Source organism: Python bivittatus, unplaced genomic scaffold (genome assembly GCF_059951505.1).
Source record: "Python bivittatus isolate LINGU-HERP-01145 unplaced genomic scaffold, Pbiv_v1 ctg000570_np1212, whole genome shotgun sequence".
Classification (NCBI taxonomy): domain Eukaryota; kingdom Metazoa; phylum Chordata; class Lepidosauria; order Squamata; family Pythonidae; genus Python; species Python bivittatus.
Genome location: NW_028277097.1, coordinates 3,106,487 through 3,125,459, shown reverse-complemented (window position 1 = coordinate 3,125,459; position 18,973 = coordinate 3,106,487). Strand labels below are relative to the sequence as shown.

At 36.5% G+C, this 18,973-nt stretch overlaps 1 protein-coding gene across 5 annotated transcripts in view; it reads right to left on the bottom strand.

The window, feature by feature from the left end:
- ARL15 (ARF like GTPase 15) overlaps positions 1 to 18,973 on the bottom strand; it is a 225,106-nt gene that overhangs the window by 111,365 nt on the left and 94,768 nt on the right. The window lies entirely within an intron of this gene.

Below are 18,973 nucleotides of genomic sequence, written 5' to 3'. Positions count from 1 at the left end.
CTGTGCTATGATTACTTGCAAAACCTGGAGGACAAATTAACAGCAAACTAAAGCCAACTTCAACCACATTTTTAATACAGAGTGTTTTCCATGCAGGAATCTTTTTTAAAAATGCACTAATTCTGATAAATAATTAGACATGCAGTGCACAGACTGATGTATTTTACTCTGTATTATGACGCTACTGACAAGTCCACTATTGGATGGAATTTGTTATAATTATATTGGAATCTATTCAATAACAAGTGCTGCACAATGCAGGTAACAAGGTCAGAAGAAGCCTATTGATTGATAGGCTGCTGCAGTTGGAGATTCAATTCATTGCTATCCATGAAAATAAAGCTTTTCTATCCTGCTTTCTTTCTGTTGTCCTCGTGATATACTGCAAAAGTAGTAATAAGTTCTAGTCGCTTTGCCAGATCCAAGGAAATATCATCAGCTAAAGACAGTCCTAATCTTTAGGGAAACTAATGGAAACATTGACACAAGATAGATCCTTCATGCTTGGGAGGTTCTTTAAAGAGGTTGTATACAAGTGAAGTCATCTCTGCAGATACAGGTGTAGAAGTTTCCTGAATACAAAGGCAACTGAAACATGAAAGTTAAAAATTTAAAAGTTAAAAATGAAACATGAAATAATAGCAAGAAGATATAGATGATACTCATTACAAGTCATATCCATTATAGATCATTGTTATGGACTTTTCAAAACCTCTCAAGAAGCACTTGCTGATTAACACCCTACAACACAATCTTATAGAAAGAATTACATCAGAAAGAAGTCCTACTAGAAGACTCTTTTTAAACCTACTTTGCCAAAACCAAGATATATGCTTATCACATTTATAATAGCCCAAATGCCAAAAACAAGCTATAAATGGGCATGGTCCACATTTACTCATGGCAGGGGGAGTTGTATACCATAACTGTAACAAAACGTACACATTAAAAATATACTTCTGCCTAGAAAACAGAGCCTGGTGTTTTATTAATTGTCTGTAGTAGTGCCTGTTTTGACTCATGAGATGTGAGCATGGCAAAATAATTTCAAATATTCTATCACCTGCAAACATAAAATCATTTAAAAGTTTCCCTATATTCTTTACAAAACTGACATCTAGACATCTAGTCATCATGATTTAATCTGTCAACCTTGTATTTTCACATTATTGGATATGATCCTTATATACAGATCTTTTACTCAGGACTTGTAGATTTTTTTTTTTAAAGGATTTTAGTTTTATAGTTAAATTTTATTGTCTTAAGTGTTGTAAGTTAACTGGAACCAGAAATCAGGAGCGGGCAACATATATTTTTTAAAATTAAATCTATACATTCAGTTATAGGAACACATGATGGCTACTATAATTCTGTGAAAAAGTATTTTTGCTTAGCTTTCCCATTAAATATTATCAGGCCCTCACATGGATCCTACTGACAGATTAAGAGAATCTGAATGAACAAACAACACTGAAGTTTGCTACTTACTTCATTTAGTTCATTCACAAAACCATCCAGCATGCAACTAACTGTCTCCTTAGATTCCTTTGAAGGTTTTCTAACTTTTTACAGCTTTGGGTCTGGACTTTGACTTGGCCATTCCACTGAATATGTTCTTCTTCATCCATTATCTTACAGACTTGCTTGTATATCTCACATCATTGTCTTGCTGCATCAGCTATTTGCAGTTCAGCTTCAGCAAATGGACAGATGGCAAGATAGTAGAATTAAGTTTCCTTCAATAAAGGAATAAAGCTGTGCTGTCCAGATCCTAAGGCAGTGTAACTTTAGTACCTTAGTAACTTTAAGATGCGTGGAATTCAACTCCCAGAATTCCCCAGCCAGCCATGCTGGCCCTTCCGGAAGGCCAGCAAGGTCAGAGCCAGACAGACCCCGGGGGGGGGGGCAGGGAGAATGAAGTTCCAATGATTTTTCTAGATAATTCTGAGCCCATGGAGTGATTTTGGCAAAACAGCTACTCTTGAAAAGATTCGCTATTCTCCCAAATCTTCTCTCTTTCAAGATGATGTCTCTGATTGCGGAGTGCCAGATTATTAGAAATGTTTTTATAACTATTTGTGGATTGATAAGCATCAATGACTTTTTTACAGAAGTCTTCAAAAATTTCTTTTTAGTAGGGCATGAAGAGTCCCTAGTACCTATGTAGAGAGAACTTCACTGTGAGAAGTCAACATTTGGGAGATATATTGGCCCAAATCAACCCTAATTGTTTAATGGTGGACTGGCACAACTGACCATAATTATTACTTTAAAGAAACCGGTTGAAGTAGATGGGGCAATTACTTTTCTTAATCCTGGCATGCTCATGTTAGATAACTTTGTTTACTAAATAAATGAAACAAGCACCAATTTTGATCTTATTTGTTCACTCACATCTCCTTTACATACAGTATCAATAAGATCCACGTGAAGCTCTGGCATTTGGTGAAAAAGATATGCAAACATTCAGAAAATCCAACAGTAGGTGAATACTTTTTCACAGAAATGTAACTAACTAAATGAAACTGTGAGTATGGAATGGTTAAAATAGTCAGCATTCTCAACCCATTTTTCTTTTTTGCCATAAGCTCCTCTGTTTTTGTCACCCATGCTTTGTAGCATTTAATTTGTCAAAGAGAGTTCTGCTGCTATTATATGTTTAGTGGCACAATCCCTTACATTCATAAATTTTCTTCTTCCCAGCCAAAACTGCAGCTGTAAACATAAGCCAACTCTGGAATGAATAATGGCAGTCAGGTATAATTGCAACAGTTCTACTTGAAGTTTCTGTGTTGTACAGCTGTGTTTAAATGTGGGGATACTTGGGCTCAAATAGGATAGAAAGCATACCCTACATTCACAGTTCTTGACATCTGGGATGAGACTTTCACAGAACAGAGCAAAAGTACTTTTGATTATTCCCTGCTGTAGATCAACAGGAAAACAGAGCAATGTATGGTCAATACACCACTCTTCCCCTGTCAGTAGAATACATGGGAGACTGTACCTCCATGAATCTCAGCAGCTGCCTCTGGATTTTTACTATGCAAGTAGATGGAGGATGGAGGCTTGCTGCTGCAATAGATCTGAGAAAAATATGTATCTACAACATTATTTCCTCTAATGGTAGGTCTGGTGTAATGCTAAAGATTTCAGTAGCAAGAGCTTTAAAATCCGATTTGCTAGAAGATGTACTAATTCAGAGAATTTAAAACAAAATTTTAAAAAAATGCAAGTGAAGAAGGTTCAACAGCAGCCCTCAAAACAAAGCTGTCCTTCCACCAATGAAAGCAGGATCAAGTTTTACCTGTCTTAATTAGGAAAGAAGTGATCTATCTGCCACCAGCAGACATATAGCTTAATAAAATATTGTTAAGAAACAGAGAGATTTATATTGTTACAGGTAGTCCTTGCTGAATGACCACTCGTTCAGCGGCCAATCGAAGTTACAATGATGCTGAACAAGGGGTACTTATGACGGGTCCTCATAGTTGTGGCTGTCACAGCATCCCTGCAGTCACATGATTGTAATTTGAGCACTTGGCAACCAGCCTGCAATTAAATTGTAGTGTCCCACAGTCACACGATTGTCATTTGCAACCTTCACTGCTGGCTTCTGACAAGCAAAGTCAATGGGGAAGCCAGCGGGAGGTTGCAAATGGTGACCACAAGACACTGTGACCACGCCGGATTCGCCTAACGATAGCAACTGGGACTGCTGGACCTACCGTCATAAGTCAGCGCGGACATATGACATCCCGCCTTACAGCTGCATTGCTTAGCAACAGAGTTCCCAGTCCCAATTATACTGTTGGTATACTGTATATTACTTGCATACCTGGAGCACTGTCTTCTTCAAGGACACCCCAGTTTTCTACTCTATTACAGCTACTATCCACTTCAGTGACTAAACCCTTTCTAAAGTTTTGGCCTTTAAAAAAACACAATATTTTTATAGTTTTGAGTTCTGGGTTTTTTATATTTGCTTATTCAGAAACAGTGCTGAATACTGGGATTACTCTTGTGGGTTGACTGCAGAAAGACACCCCTTTGCTAATGGCATGGGCTTTAGAAAGCTGATCTCGGTGCCCAAGTGTAAGAGCTCCAGGATGTCTCGGACAAGCAAGTGAAAGGAACAGACACTGTCGTTTTCTAAAGGCCACAGTTCTTTCAGTCGTTATCTAAAACCAGACATGTAACCTATCATATGCAGCCACAGGAAGCTAGACAACTTGTTCCCTGGAATATTATAAGAATATAAATATGCATAAAATTTGCAGCATTCTTTTCAAATTAGTACTTTTATTCAGCTTTATACTGTTTTCTTGGTCTGAGGATGCTAATAAGTAAGATAGATATTAAACACAGTGAAGCAGAATTATAGATACACAAAGCAAGATGAGGCCACATTGAACATTCATGAAAAATGAAACTATTAACAGCATAAATGACGTTTGGGAGTTTAGAATTCTGTATATAAGTCATTTTTAATTTGCAAGTAGGGTATATAATGAATTCCACAATTGTTTGTCTAACAATGATTCCAAAGTGTCATCTGCAGTTTGGGACCAGTTCCTTGTAAAACAACATTCTGGTCCCTAGAACTAACTGCATACAACTAATTGCTTTCTATGCTGCATGGCCAAAGCACTGTGGGCGCGTTCTTGCCAGCATGCTAGCTGGATGGTAAGGATGAAACATTTCTTCTTTCCCCTCTGATGTGATCACTGGTATATGGAACACTTATACCTTAAAAAATGTACTTTATCAATATGCTCCTCTGGCATTTTGAACATATATAAAGTAACAAAATAATAGGCTGGAAAAAAAATATTGAACAAATTCATCTCCAGCTATATAAAGTTTGGGAAACCCTGGTCCAAACTATCTTATGAGAAGTTATACCTACTTTATTTACTAGCAGCACATAATACCCCATATTTCAGATGTCATCTTGTGTAAGGTCCAAAATATTAATCCAACAATCAAATAATCTTAAATGTTAATCAGATAATGAATACAATTACGCATACTACTATGAATAGAATCTAAAGGACTACACCATTACCAAAACCCTCCACAGAATCACAAGGTACAATATTTGCAGTGGATGGAAAGAGAAGGCTTTACAAAATACAAAAGCTTTTACCAATTCCCTACCAAAAACTGAAGCATGTGTGTATATTTAATCATCAAATATGACATCTGTAAACAACTGCACAGGGGTCTAATGTCTGTCTAACATACAGTTAAATACAGAGGAAGAATTCTGATAGTTTGTTTGAATTATCATTGTGTTTCAAACACTGAACTGCTAGATGCTTTCAGGAAGCCTACACAGAGAGAATAAAGGCTAAAATCCTTGACTGTATTTTGTCCCCCAGCAACTTCTGTTCAGTAGCTTACTACTTGTTAACATGAAGATTCCATTATGCATCATGATTAATAGCTTTTGGGAGATCCACTCTCTGTGATTTTGCTAACACTTTAACTTGTGTAACTTGTGGCAATGGACTCCATCAGTTCAACTATGTGTGGCATGAAACAATTTCTCACTACTGTATATCTGTTCTGAATTGACTGCTTATCAGTTTCACTGGATAAATTCTAACATCATGTGGAAGCAAGAAAAATAAAGCATATTAAATCATTTTATAAAAATTAGATCATGACTTCTTTTAGTCATTCCTTGCTTTCCAAAATAACAATCCAGTTATAGTTTTACTTGTCCCTTCTCTATCTTTCATACCTATGAATTGTCGGTTGTTTATTAATAAGCCCCAGGGTAGAATTTTCCCCAATTTAACTGGCAAAGTGCTTATACCAGGACGTAAGAAACCAGATATTGGTTTGCACTAAGAATCAGTTTATTTAAAGCACTTTGAAACTGCCTTTTATGGCAAAAATCCTCCCAAAGTGGTTTACAGTAATAAAATACTTTGCTCCAAAAATATAGTAGAACATGTAAAACCAACAACACATGCAATATAAACATGAATATAACACATTAATAACATTTATAAACACCAATAGTTTACACATCCTGTGACAGTACTAAAATCAATTCCAATTAAACCACTAGCCTATCAGTACGATTCTATACAGAGAAAAGCTTTGTAAATGAATAGCTCTGAAGAGCTTTCTTAAAAGCTGACAGTGATGCAGCGTGATGGAACATCCACAGTTATGGGGCCACTGAAAAAAGGGCCTTCTTTTTCATTCTCAAGAGGGCAAGAGAAAAGGCCTTCCATGCCAGACCCTTAAATACAGCTAAATTGATACAGGCAAAAGAATCCTTCAGGTATTTTGATTGTGGTTTAAAAAAAAAATTAAGGCTTTAAAAGCCAATATCAGTTACTTGATGTGGACTCAGAAATACATCAGCAAAACCTGAAGTTGGTGCTTGTAGTCTTAAGGGAGAACATTAGTAGATTTTAAAAATGATTACTTCTGACAATTTGTCATACCACTGTTAAATATTTCAGTAATCCTATGAAAAACACATGGTGTGACTTTTTCTATAGTACAAATGGCACCACCACCACCAAAATTTCATTATTGTCAGAGACTCAAATCCAGGAAAAACATAACAAATCACTGAACAGTAAAACAATCCTTGATTAAGTATGTACCGTCAAGCCAATGTCAACTCTTAGCAACTACATAGATAGATTTTTCCTATGACAATCTGTCCTCAACCTGGTCCTTCAGGTCCTCCAACAATGCACCCATCACCACTATAACTGAGTCCCTCCACCTTGCCACTGGTTATCCTTTTCTCTTTTCTTCCACCTTTCGCAGCATTACAGCCTTCTCCAGAGAACTAGGACTTAATGTGTCTGAAGTAGGATAATTTGAGTCTGGTCATTTGTACCTCGAGTGAGAACTCTGAGTTGATTGTTCAATTATCCATTTTTCTTGGCTGTCTGTGGTATCCTCAGTAGTTTTCTCCAATGCCAATTTTCAAATGCATCTATCCCGCTTCTCCAAAGTCCAACTTTCACTTCCATAGAGTGTCACAGGGAATACCATTACCTGCACTATTCTGATCTTTGTACATATAGTCACATTATGGCAATTGAACATATTTTCCAAGGCCTTCATGGCTGCTTTACCATGTGCTAGTCAAAATAATCCTTACTAGACAATTTGTTCCTGCCAAAAGCTCTAGGTCCTTCTTATCCAGTAGCATTAATGCTGTGTACCCTAATTACTAAATGCAAAACTCTCCAATTAAATAGGTAATTTCAGAGCTTATGTCTGTTAAGAATAAACTGAATATAAAAGTTTGGCAGGCGAATTTTTAAAAATAAAAGATGAAATAGAGTGCAGAAGTAAATAAAGTTATATTGTAAATAACTTGTTCCAAACACTCCTGCTGCTCATGAACATAGCCTCTGCAATAGCAGTATTTTATCATATTTGTCGTGTAAGATTGGTGAAAGTAGATATTGCTCTGGAAAAGGTCCATCAGATCACAAAGCAAACTTGTGTTAATAGATTCATGCCCAATAATCTCAATCATGATCAGGGATTACCTTATTAATAACAAGGGGGGAAACTCTTCTATACTCTTAACACTCTAAAAGAACATCTTGAATCCTGTTCAATCAATCATTACATAGTGAGAATCAGAGCTTTCAAATATCCATCTCTTAAGCAGCTATCCCATGGGGTAGCATTCAGCCTTTTGAACCCTCCTTTCTCAACTTTCAAAAATTTATTTATTTATTTAGCTGCTTCTTATCCAGTATTCCTTATCCTGAATCTGTGGTGCTGCACAGAGAGTGGAGATAAAGCCTATGACAACTACACTGAAACATGGGTGTATTAATATCCATTTTTGTACAACTGATTTTTCTCACTTTAGACTGTGCTTACTCAGGAATGTACAATAGGACAAAACACATTCTCCAGTTCTGCAGTGTTACTGACAGCAGTTTATGCCAGTATGTGTGTGTTTTTAGCAACATATGAATTGGCAATATATCTGAATATTCAGATAGCTACACACTGGGAAAATAAATACCTTTTAAAATATATGCATTACATGGAAAAGTAAAGAGAGTAGCTCTGATTTCTTCCCAGTTAGTTTCAAATCTGAAGTATTCTTTTTCAGCTTAAACTTGGGGAACAGATACAAAATAAATCCATTACTTACATGGAAATACACTCCTGAAGTTGTAGTCCCATAAGCAACAAAAGATCATCTGCTACTATACTCACGCATGCACACACATAAACATATCAGAATGCACACACACACACACACACACACACACACACAAACCTTCAGATTGAAGATTTATTGATTTGTTATCTTCTGTGAGATAGAGAGATAGACAGAGAGATAGAGAGATAGATATCTCACATAAATAACAAATCAATAAATCTTCAACCTGAAGGGAACACATTCTCAGGTCCCAATCTAAGTACTGTAGCAATGTAATTAGCTACTATTAATTTTCTAAGAGGAAAGAATGATATTCCAACAAATGTTGATTTTATTTAAATGCCCTCACAAACCAAAAGCTCCCAGCCCTCCAATTTATCTTTTGCTCTGGTCAACAGCTAATCGTTCTTGCCTTGCATAGAAGCTCTGACCCCTCCATTTGAGGTAGTATGATCAAAGGCACTTTGGCCAGACTTGGAAAAACATTTCCACTGAGAATGGACATAGTGCCTGTCAAAAGGTTATTCCCACTGTGTGCAGGGAACAGCTCATGTTACTTCAGTGTAACATGAAAGTTCAAACTCTAGCCACAGTAATCCACATACATGTTTTTCTTTCTAAAAGCAGCATATGGAGCATACTGACCAGAAGAATACACCTAACATCTTATAATTTGAAAGGGGAAATAAAAGGTTTCCTCAATCCATCGTCCAGCAAGTCACTTATTTTTAATCATTTCTCAAACTCGAGCCATCTATTTGAAAATTGTTTCTATTGAATCTGAGATTGAGAAGGACTGGGAGCTTTGTAAATAAATTAGGCTCCCTATATCTTGTAGAAAACAAAATAACTTGGCGGCGTAAATCTTAATGTCAGTGACAGGAAGGCTTTGCTGAACCATTACCATAAATCTGACAAACGCTAATTTGATGGGTGGCTGTATCTGTCTGCTACAAAGCCAGTCTAGACAGTCTATTGAGAAATCCTAAAACACAACTGTTTGTTCCCCGTAACACCATCTGGATCTGGCAATAAGAGCCGACCCAGCGCCATTCACACATGGATCAAAGCGCATGCTAATGCCATCATGAAGTCATACACATAAAAAATTCAATCTGAGAACTCTAAGCAATTTTGCTAAGTCCTCAGCGGAGAAACCTCCAACTTCACTCGACTCCAGCTAAGGGCATGAAGAGGATGAGGGGGCTGGGGAGAAAAGCACAGACTATTTAATGAGGTTGGCCTTCCAGAGGAATGTTAGGCCACCTATTGTATTGGAAAAGGCTCATGTCACACTTCAGTCTGCGCATCCATCAGGGTGCCGCCTTTTCAAAACCGATCCAAGGTCCTTGGTAATTACCTGTTTCAAACAGACAGCCCCAAAAGAACAGAAGGGTCTCCTAGGTAGAATGCTTCAGTTTATTACAATAAGCTGTTAGGCTGTTCTGTATTATGACAATATTCCAAATCTCCCTCATTAAAAAGTGTACTGTGGCATTAGATCAAAGCATCAAGGGGCCCCCCATTGAATCACGTTAAGTATTACAAATGTAAAGAGCAGGTCTGGCTGCAGAGAAAATTTACTTCCCACTCCCAAATAAAACTTTGCTTTAAATCTGAAAAACTGCGATACAAGATATCCTCCCCACCGCCACCAAAAACCTTTCCCAAACACCATTAGACGGCTTCTACCTTGAACATTTCACTTTTGCAATAAGATTACAGCAGTACTTTCTAGCATTTGCAGGCTGTGTTTTCTATTGTGTTGAATTTATTCTTTTTCTTGGAGAAAAGAGCATAAAGGACGTTAGACAATTTAGGTTTCTTGGGTGAAAAAACATGCACGTTAGGGATAAAGAAGGGACGTTCCTTCAATGCTAGTAAAAATGCCAATATTGACATTTCACTGTGGTTACTCTCCTTTTAAATACTCAGGTCAAGATCTAACACGCAAGATGAGCTCACGAAAGGAGCTTTCAATAACCAAGAAGTAATTTATGTTTTGTTTTTTGGGGGGGCATATCTGATCCTTCCATGTCATTGGATCAGGTGGTACTTTTCAAACTCCTATCCATCTCTCATGTGGAACACATGCTTCTCAGGTAAAACTGGATTAATCTGCATAGCTTGCATTTCCTTGGGTTCTGGCCTGATTACCAATAGCATCAAACCTATTGCATGTATGTTCCATTTTAGAACTCACAATCTTAGTATGGTAGAATAATGTATAATGATTTATGACTACAGTCTGTAGCCAAACCAGTTCCATCATTGTTATTATTATTATTTAGATAAGAGACATATGTCAAGTTTCAAATAACACTTCAAAGCCAATTAGACTAATCATTTATCAATGTGAAGGTATTAATTTCAATTACAAGTTGCACAATTTTTTTTCATACACTTATCAACCTTGCATTCACATTAACATTTAGGTATGTTTTCCATGGCAGTTTTGAGAAGCAGAATTTATTTTATAATGACCCATTTTAGAATACACTCTTGAATCATTCAGAACCAGCAGACACACTATTAAGATATCACAATTACATTCATATCCAACTCACTTCAGCTGACAGTTTACATTGTATAATTTTATCTATGTATTGAAAAGCAAATACTGCATGGTAGCCCAGTTAAATGTAACTAGTATCTGCTGTTCTGTTTTTGTTGATTTGTTTGCCAATCCCAGATGAATGTTAATTGAATGAAATATCTGCAATTTTTGCCAAGCTATTAAAAGAAATAGATACCTCTGTTTGGTGGAGATCTGTTTGCAACATAATACATTCATAATGCATTGCAACATTTATGACTACGGTTAAGCATAATCAAATTGCTCATTATTTTCATATATACATACATGCATACTATTCAATTTGTAAATGGGCCTGTTCTTTTAAATGTCCTATTCACTATTACCAAGTGATATTAAGCATAAAGATTTTCCCATGGGAAACACCAGCTATGGAAGGAAAACCATCTGGACTCCACTACACCCTAATTGCTAAGTTTAATATATAGTATCATTCATGACCGAAAAGATAATTCTGCACCATTGTGCAAGTCAAAAGTCTCAAATGCAGATGCAACACAGTATATTTCAAGAACTAATGTTAAGACTGTTCCCCAATAACTAGATTTTCAACCTGAATGAAATCAAGTACTACATCAAAACAAATGTAACTAGGATGAATGAGAGAGCAAGCCATCTTTGACCAAGCAGAACAATACTGCCATCTACTGCTCAGTGCCATGATACTTTTTTTAATTAGAGTATCTGCTTGCTAAGACAGGGAGAATTTCTACAGATAACATAATTGGTGAAATATTGTCAATCTTAAAGGAAACATGGTATAGTTACTACATTCCAGTCATCATTCCAGATCATCGCAACCATTTTTGAGCAAGGAATTCATGTCACTCAAAGGCAGGCTGCTAATATTAGGTGTCTGTTACTAAGAAAATTTCAAGGATGTGTCCATGTAAACATAAGGAATAGAGCTGAAATGTGAGAATATCTTTCTTTTTGATATTGCTGTCATGTGTCATGGGTGGAAAAACGTTTTAACTATTCAAAACTTTTAAAGCCATTCTATACATATTATGTTTTCAATTACACACAACAATTTTTTTTTTTAAACTGCATATGAACTATGTAGAATATAGCACACCCTTCACAGAGAACAGTAAGTTTTAAAGTTATTGCAAGTTTGCACATTGCAACAAACCATATTAGTACGCAGAGTTCTGTATGAATGGAAACACTTGTTCATTGGTAGTCTTCAAAACAAGCATTACCAGAGAGAGTTGAGAGATAGTCATGTTATGCCCTTCTCCTTACAAGACTGCTAGAATCAAGTATCTGATCCTAATATCCAGTAAGACTTAACGACATTCCTTCCCTTCTAGAAAATCAAGGTCTAGATGTGGTGATACGTTGCAGAGGGATCGCGCTACTTTTCAACAGACCTACTTCAACAGTAGGTGCATATGCTACTTTCAAGGAATATATTTTAATTTTCAATTTTAATGAATGATGCACAAATGACTCAGACAATGACATTTCTAACATCGGAATGAAGAAAAAAGGTGAATTCCACCTGATATTCAGAAATAGGTTTCTACAGTGCTCTTTTCTTCCCCCATGCATACAGCTGAATAACTGCTAGCCATTTGCAATCATTTTGTCATCATGGTATATCTTTAGGCCACCTGATGGTATGGATGGCATTTAGGTATCCCTACTTGAGGTAGTATACATATTCTTCCACAGCCTGATTTTTATCCTCAAAATAACTGTATGAAGTAGATTAAGCTTTAATATCTAAGGGGGGGAATGAAACATTTTGGAAAAATTGTTTTCCACACTCAGCTTTTCAAAAAACCTGCAATTAAAAGGGTGGATGGACAGAATAAAAGAGGAAAATGTTTTTCTTAATTTTTGCCATCTGCTAATATAAATCATATTTGCCTTTCAGTATTAACCATTCCAGCTCATAATTTTCCCCCTTATTCTGTGTATATTAAAAAAAAATGAAAAAGTTTTTAGAATATTGCACCATACAGGAATTTAACCTTTCTTGCACCTACATTCTATCTGTATTTTCAAGAGGTAATGAAAAAAAGCTGATGACTTTTCTTGCCCTGAGATTTGTGTAAGAATCTAATTTGCAAAAATTTTTCCCACTCTTTCTTATTTTAGCCAATACCCCTTCACAAAGACTCCACATTCCCTCACCCCCATTAAAATGCATTTATTAGAAGATTTAGAAAAGAAGTTTGCTTGTTTCACTCTAATGGAAAGCATATTGATCCCAGCAGATACAGAATAGGAGAACTGGAAAGGCCACTCAATCCAATGAGCCAACCCATTGCTCAGTGCAGATTTCAAGTACCCAGCATATCAGCATCACTGAGTGGTGTACACACATTAGAAGGGTAAGAAAGTACTAATTTAATGCTACTTCAAAAATTCTTATTCGGTTTTATATAACTTGTGAATCTCTTTTCTATTTTATTTTTGCTTTTTCTAATTTATTCTTTTTTTTCTTCGTATGTACTTTCAAAAATCTATCAAAATAAATAAGACAGAAGATAGAAAAGATGAATAAAAAATTAAATCTATAACTGGTGGTAGTCTAGCATCTGCATGAATACATTTAGGGACAGAAAGTTCAACATCTTTCCAGGTAAGTGTTTCCACTGTTGAAACAGTTAACTAACTTATTTTGAACATCCAGAAAAATCTCCTGTTTTAGAAACATAGTCAGAAGAAGCCAGGCCACAGAGCCCAACCCCTTGTTCAGTGCAGGAATTCACATTAAAGTATCCCTGACAGATGGTGGTCCAGCTTCCACTTGAACACATCCACTGAAGGGGGTCCATGACCTCTCTGGGTCACTGGTTCCACTGTCAAATTGTTCAAACTGTTAGGAAGTTTTTCTAACATTCAGTTGGAATCTGCCTTCATGTAACTTAAATCCATTATTTTGTGTCCTGTTCTCAGGATGACAGAGAACAGGTCTTGACCTTCTTCTGTGTGACATCCTTTCAGAAATTTTAAAAATGCAATCATGGACCCCTTGAGTTTTCTCTTCAAGGCTAAACGTGGCAATTCCTTCATTCTCTCTTCATAGGATTCCCTGTCCTGATCATTCATACTGCCCTTCTCTGAACTTTTGTAATTTATATGAATCCTTCTTAAAGTGTAATCCTCACAAGTGGGACATGGTAGTCAACATGAGGACTGATCAATGCAGAACGAAATGAAACTATTACTCAAGATTTGGAAACTGTTTCTATTGATGGAGCCTAAAAATGTATTTGTTTTTCAGCAGTCACATCACACTACTGACTCATATTTAGTCTGTAATCAATTCTCTTCCAAGATCTTTTTAACAAAAAAAATTATTTGCGAAAAAATTATTTCTGAAAATATAGTATTACAAACCCAAGTACCTTGCGTATTCTTGGATGGTAAAATATGGCATGACCTTCTGTATAATTATTTAAATAATTTAAGAATGCTATTATATTGTCCTTTAATCCCTTCTTCTCAGATAAACATATCAATTATCACAATATCCTTCTTGATTCTTTCTTTCTACTTCCTCATTTTCTGAGCCCTTCTCTGAAACTTTCCAATTTATCTGAATCCTTCTTCAAATGTGTTAAGTAAATCTTGACTCAGTACATGATACTTGCAGTAGAACAGCAGTCTGAAATCATCTGGAAATTATATTTCTTATCTTTTGGCAGTCTCCCTCTTTTTACTGTCTTCTCAAAACCATTGGCACACCCTCACACAAATCTAACCTCTTCCAGAATTACCATCAGGAAGATGTCACTGAGAGTGACAAAAAAATGTTGTTGGCAAATAAAGCTAATATTGTAAATAAAATAAACAGATGTAACCCTACTTAAGTATTTGTAGTCATATGCATGTACATACAAAAATTTATACCCACTTGTAGTCACCTACTTACTCTCTTTACAAAACAGGAATAATTCAAAATAAAAAACTTAAGTCAGACATAATCAACCAACATTTAAAACATAGGTAGGTGCAAATGGGCAGGTAAGCATTTTTTACTTGTCAGCAAACTGAAGTATAAATAACTTTTTTCCAATAATTGTACCCAATGAAATGTACAGACAAGTAATCGTCCAGCCTATCTCGCCCAAAAACGCGCAACACCCACTAAGTATATAATCACTATCTCCATTTTTTGTCAAGTAATGGTAAATTATAGGAAAAGGGGCCAGATAGGCTTCATATTCTCAGGCATCAGGAGTTTTCAGGTATTTCAATTTCTCTAACCTCACTTTGAAAATTATTTACACCAAGCAAAGAGAGATTAGAATTAATCAGGGAGCAGGTTTTTAAGTGTAAATTTTTATACAAATACTTATTTAAAAAGACAGCCAACAAACCCCACCGTGGAAGAATTTCCTTTTCATGGTTCTTCAGCTATTACATCCACTAGAGAATGGGCATAATTTTTCGCTTTACAGATATTACCTGTTTGCAAGTTCAGACAAATAATGCAGACAACAAAAATATATTCAAACAATTGGCTAGAATTTTTAAATAACAAAACAGCTCTTGGAGAAAATCCAACTGAGCAAGGAAATCTAAAAAACCTATTTCTAAAAACGGGGCACATCTTGCCAGCGGTCTTTTCAACTCAAAGCCTGCTTCAGACTAAGCCTTTATTAGCAGTTTGTTTGTTTAGTGAGAGTTCAAATCTTGTTTAGTCTCTGGACAAAAGGTCAGTCTCACTGACAAACCTTGAAGGAGGAGAATATCCAGCAGGTGTTGCTCTTCTCCCTCACAACCTGAATAGAGAGAAGCCATGTCTAATTTATTTAAATAGAGCGTTTCTTACTTGCCCTTAATTGAAAGTTTCCTCAGAGATTTACAGCACTGTGGATACAGCCATTAAAATCCACATAAAATATAGCAATAACCGTAACAGAATAAAGCAATTGATTAAATAAATAAAAACCGTAAACGAATAAAGGCAAAAAGAGATTTCCTTTCCCCTAAACTGATCGAGCAAAATGAAATCCTGACCTGGTGCTAAGAAAAAACATTTAGCGTTGCTATCAGTCAAATCTCTTTACGAAGAATGCTTAAGAGTCTGACAGAAAAACTGCCTTTGAGAGAAATATAATCTGATGCATCTTGCAGGCTCGTATGACAAGAGGTGTTTCTTGGAGGACTTGGACTCCAATCTGCTTATTGCTTTGAAGGTACTTACTTCAACATCTTAAACTGGTCTTAAAAGTACAAGCAGCCAATATAATTCTTTCAGAATAGGTGCAACATGAACTCTAGTTGTCCCATCAAAACTAAATTCTGCAATAACAAGTTTCCAAGTTGTCTTTAAGTACAATCCCCATGTATAATGCTTTACACCAGTGTTTCTCAACTTTATCAACTTTAAGATGGGTGGACTTCAACTCCCAGAATTCCCCAGCCAGCATGAACAAAACTGGGTATAGATTATGTGAGGAGGCAATTGGATGAAAAAAGAAAAGAAAAAAGAAGTTCCTTTTAAGCATTATAAAAAAGATTAGATCTTCCAGTGCTTTGCAGGCTATGGCTAATCGTCACCATAATCCTCAAGTGTATCCCCACTTTTCAGCAGCCATTTGTACCTCTGCTCTTCACTTGTTTTCAACAGCATCTTCTTTTCAGTGAATGTAAGCGCACCCTCCCCCCTCCCAGGGGGGAAAAGCTCATAGTCCTATCAGTACTACTGTATCAGTAAATGTACTTTAAAAGTATGCTAACCTTTCCCTTTCCTTATCTTGGAGGGGGTTAGACTAAATGATCTCTAAGATCTCTTCCAATTTTTACTATTATTTGAAGAAAATTTGTTGTCTTTTATCTTCATTAGTAATTATTTTGTTCTTGTTCCTGCCACTACCAAATGGGCACTTGGGTTGTTGTTTATTTTTTTTTAAAAATTCTTATGTATCAGGCCTGTTGAAGGAATTGAAAAACATAGAGCAGATGGGATATGATAGTTACCTACAGCATTACTGAACTAATCATACACAATGTAAAAAATCTGTCTCTGGCTAAGACCAATAAATAGAAGTGAATATGTGTAGCTCAGGGTTGAACTGTGGAGTCCTTGGGGTTCTCCAAGCTTGGCTGTTTTATTGCAAACGTTTCATTACCCAGCTAGGTAACATCTTCAGTGCTAGAATAATAATAGACCAATAAATGTAGGATCTAATATTTTGTAGCTATCCTACTGCTCCAAACCACCAAAATAAGCTTGACTTTGAGAACAGAATTCTGTATCAAGGAGCAAACACCCAGCCTCAACTCTACATGTGGGGTTTTTTTTCAGGATGAGTGCAACCCCATCCAGAAAACTCTGAACACTAATTTCCTCATCCTAAGAACCACTCAATTTCAGAGCCTCTGCTTTGTTGGGATTCATGTAAAGCAGCGTTTCTCAACCTTGGCAACTTTAAGATGGGTGGACTTCAACTCCCAGAATTCCCCAGCCAGCACAGGGATGCCAAGGTTGAAAAACACTGATGTAGAGGAATGTAACTCATAACAAAAAAAGGGCAAATGTTATCTCTCTGATCATCTCACTCAATGGCTTTATGTAGAATGCAGAGGAGCTACATCAAAAATTGTGGCAACCCTCAACATTAGCATACTGGCTGAGCTTGGACTTGCAGTTCAGCAGCCCTTGATCTGAAAACGTGCAAAACTCCAAACTACAATTACAATGGAATCCAAAAGAAAGCCCCCCAAACGTTTTCTTGACACATTCTTTCCAGCAATGCAAAAATCACTGTATCCCACCCAATCTACAAAGCCAGTTTAAGAACATAACATGGACATTCTCTATCTCTCTGAACAGATACCATCCCTCAGAGCAACCATACATATTAATAAGCAATGACTGTATGAATTTGGTCTATAAAGTAACTATCATTTCACATTTTTCCTTGCAATAAGCCTCCTGCTCTGTACACCCAAAGCAATAGAAGAAGAAAAAACAGCTATCACCTTTCTGCTTACAGCCTGCATGCTCCCTATTCCAATCTCTCCCTTATGAATACACATCCTTCTAGAGCCTTATACTTGCCACATGTTCCCTTTCACAATTTTAATGAACAATGAAGGAAAATATTCTAGAACTCAAACTCAATGATATGTAAACAGTTCATGTCTGTATTTTCATACGTCACACAATCTCAAAGCATGTTGAACTGTCTGCATTATATTAACTCACACCCTCTGGAGAGCTTCACAAGTATTCCAGCTCATGGTACTTGCTCACTGAAAATTAAATTGCACCCTCTAGCGGTGCAATAGATGATGCTGTCTAGCTGTTGTTTCTAAGCTGTATGTTAAGCAGTCCTTTGCTTCAAATAGTATAATTTTAGGCTGCTGAGACCTTGCAGATGAAAAGTCAAGGTTTTTTAAATTCCAACACAGTGAGGGTGATGAGAAAGAGATCAGAAATATCACACAGTGTGTGAAGCAGACATTCTAAATATGGTATCCTGAACTTTTGTTCAAAACTTCCCTGATCCAGCTGATGTTTCAAACAACAACTTTTTAAGGTTTTTGCTTGGGAGTGGGAATGGGGGCTTTCTTTCCTGTTATCCTCAACAGACAGTTTCTCATGCTAGGCTTTTATTAAAATCTGATTTATCACAAGTCATCGCTATCCTACAGCTACAGGTTTGCTGTGTGATTATCATCAAGAGCACACATGGGCTTTTTCTCAATCCCCTACTTAGAAGAAAATGAAATGATGGGAGTAGCAGCTTAACAGTGTTAGCTTACCTGCTCAAGGTGTAGATGTTCACAAAATAATTATTATTCAAGGCAGACTTCAATTGAGAATACACAAATATTCAAACCACACATGCTCCTAACTCACCAAAGAAAATATTCAGTTACATGTTGGTTATTATTATTGTTGATTGAACAATCAGCCAAATGTTTAGACTGGATTTGGCATTTTTATCCACCTATTGAGTCCTTCCCAAGGACCTGGGATAGGCAGATGTTGTTTGATGGTGTTAAAGATATCATCGCAGGATGTAAGCTGTTCCAAGTAAAACTGCCTTTTGCAATTGACTGATCATGATTTTGTCAGTGTCGATAGTGTTCAAGTGGTGTTCCAGATGTTTTGGGATTGCACCCAAGGCGCTGCTGCTGCTGCTGCTGATTATTATTAAATGTAGTCTTTCACTACTGTACTGCATTACACTAAAGGCTAAGTATTACTAATGCATTGATTTAAATGG